We start from the raw sequence: 3306 nt of genomic DNA, 5'->3' as shown, positions 1-3306 counted from the left end.
ATAGGGTATCTTCCTTTAAAGTATGGTATATTGAAAAAAAATGCAATTACCTTTCTGAACATATCTAATGTATATTATTAAACATCATACTGAAATAAACTTTGTTAGTAAATCATTAATAGTATATCACCCTAGTACATTGTTTTCAGAATTTAAAAATTATGTCTTCATATACCATGCAAACATAATGAAGTGATAGGATTTAAACATTTCTAAAAGGGGTTATAGACATTATGTATTCCTGACAAGTAAAATTTGCAGTCAAAAAAGCAATCCACACTTAAAAAAATATCACTCATTGAACACTCATATGTCCAGAACTGGATGTTCTTTGCACTTAAAATCTCATTTAAGGGGTGCCTGGGTGGTTCAGTCAGTTGAGTGTCTGACTTCAGCTCAGGCCATGATCTCATGGTTCGTGGGTTCAAGCCCCACATTGGGCTCTGTGCTGACAGCTCAGAGCCTGGAGCCTGTTTCAGATTCTGTGTCTCCCTCTCTCTATGCTCCCCTCACCTCCACCCTGCTCACTTTCTCTCTCTCTCTCTCTCTCTCTCTCTCTCTGTCTCAAAAATAAATCATAAAAACAAAAATAAAATAAAATCTCATTTAATTCTGACAGCAGCCCTATGAGGTAGGTGATGTTATGCCCTTTCTATAGATGGAGGCATAAATTCAGTGAGGTTAATTAAGTAGTGTGCTTGAAGTCCGCAGTTGGGTAAATACTGGAGTTAGAATTTAAACCCTAGTCATTGTGATCCCACATTACTCTGGTCTTTGTCACACTGACCTCTACAAGCAGAAAGTTCTGTATCTCTTAGTTGACTGCAGTTTCACCCGTTTCCACTTTGCTTGACACTATTATTCAACTTTATTATAAAATTGCTTGGGACTATTCATGTCCAATTTATTTATCTTACCGTCTCTTTTCAGTCCGACAGCTGCCTCTAGGTGGATCTTTTTACTCTTTTCCCTAGGTGTGTCTTTTCTGATCCTTGTCAGAGTTTTTCTCCTAGTGACTCATGTTTGTTCAAATAATTTTCTGTTGCTAACTTGGAGAGTTGGCTTGGACAAAGCTGGAAGGGAGGAAGAAGAGGGGATCTTCTGCATCAAACTCTCTGTCTCCTCTCATTCAGCACAGACTTTCTTTTCCTTTTGTGAGAGGTGTGGAGAAAGGCCGGTTTGAAATTTACACTCAAAACTCTCCTAGATAATGCTGCCACTTAGCTGGTTCCCTCTTAGCAATAGGCTTCAGAGGTAAGCTTTGTTATTTTGGCACAATTCCTTCTGATATTCTGAATATATATATGCAATTTTTTATACTAAGTTATATTTTAATTTTTCCCAATTTGCTGTATACCATTAACTTATATCTACTGTCCTAGGTATTTTTTTAAAGCGTGGTTTTCATTAAGATACATACATGCCGCAAAGTACACAAAGTTTAAGTGTATAACTTGATAAGTGTTTACTTAGGCAAACACCCACACATCTATGACCTAGCTCATAGTTATAGACCAGAAGTTCTCAAAATCTTGGTCTTAGGACCCTTTCACACTCTTAAATTGTTAAGAAACTGAAAGAGTTTTGCATAGGTGAATTCTTTCTGTATTGCTATGTTAGAAACTTAAAACAGAAATTACTAAATGTTGATCAATTCAGTAAAAATAACAATGATAAATCCATCATATTAACATCGACTAGTGTATTAAGTTAGCACATTTTTATTAAAAATAACTTTTCTAAAAACTTGTGAGAAGTGTGGTATTGTTTTACATTGTCACAAATCTCTTTAATGTCTGGTTTCATAGAGGTCATCTGAATTCTGGTATCTTTCTTCAGTCTGTTGTGAGATGTGATTTTCATTGAAGTATATGAAGAAAATCTGGCTTCCCACAGAGACATACTTGAGACAGGAAGACTTCAGAGTCTCTCTGAAAGACTCTTGGAGACACGTTGGTGTACAAAGCAGTGCTTGGTGCATGCTTTGAGAACTAGTTCTATAGATGATTCCCCTTCGCATTTATGAAACCACTATTCTGACCTCCCCCTTCCAGATCAGCATTATCTTTTCTTAATCCTCATATTCCCAAGGCTTGGCTATATCAGCTAGCTATCACTAAATAACAGACCATGTTAAAACTCAATGACTCAAAATAACATTCATTTACCATTTCCCATGAAGTTGATGGGCTGTTTGGGTGGGTCCACCAGTGTGAGAAAGGCTTGGCCAGTCTCAGATGCATGCTTACGCGTCAGCTGTCAGCTGGTGGGATGGAGGAGATGATGACTTTCCATGAGTTTTCCCTGTCCATCAGAGCCACCCTGCACTTTTTCTCATGGCAGTGGCAGAGATCCAGGAGAAGGAGAAAAATATGCCTCTGCTTGTGTGAAGTTTGCTGCTATTCTATTGGCCAAAGCAAATGACATTGCTAAGTCCAGAGTAAGTGCAGGAGAGCACTGCCAAAGGACATGGGCACAGAAAGGCATGAAAAATTGGGGCTACTAATGCAGTCCATCTACCATACTGGCATGGCCTAAAAGTATAATCTTAGATAATTTTTCAAAGGTATGTATTATTAGTAAAAAACTAATTGAAAATGTAGAGCACAATAGTAGCCTTCTAATTTTTTCTTTTGGGATGTATGTACCAATTCTGCTTTTTAAAAATTTAAATTCCAGGGTAATTAACATACTGTGTTTTGTTAGTTTCAGGTGTACAGTATAGTGATTCAACAAGTCTATACATTACTCAGTGCTCATCATGATAAATGTACTCTTTATCCCCTTCATCTATTTCAACCATTCCCCCACACCCCTACCCTCTGGTACCCATCTGTTTGTTCCATATTGTTAAGGGTCTGTTTTGGGTCTGTCTCTTTTTTTCTTTGCTCATTTGTTTTATTTCTTAAATTCCACCTATGAGTTAAATCATATGCTATATATATTTCTCTGACTTATTTCACTTAGCATTCTACCCCTTAGATCCATCCATGTTGTTGCCAATAGTAAGATTTCATTCCTTTCTATGGATGAGTTTATTCCATTGTGTGTGTGTGTGTGTGTGTGTGTGTGTGTGTGTGTGTGTGTATAACCACATCTTCTTTATCCATTCATCTAATGATGGACACTTGGGCTGCTTTTGTAATTTGGTTATTGTAAATAATGTAATTGGTTATTGTAAATATTATAGATAATGCTATAAACATAGGGGTGCATATATCTTTTTGGATTCATGTTTTCACATTCTTTGGGTAAATACCCAGTAGTGGAAGTACTAGATCATATGGTAATTCTATTTTTGAGAAT

This window comes from Panthera pardus, unplaced genomic scaffold (assembly GCF_024362965.1).
Source record: "Panthera pardus isolate Hobbes unplaced genomic scaffold, ASM2436296v1 HiC_scaffold_25, whole genome shotgun sequence".
Lineage (NCBI taxonomy): Eukaryota > Metazoa > Chordata > Mammalia > Carnivora > Felidae > Panthera > Panthera pardus.
The sequence above is the reverse complement of the archived record's forward strand: the minus strand, read 5'-3'. Positions refer to the sequence as shown.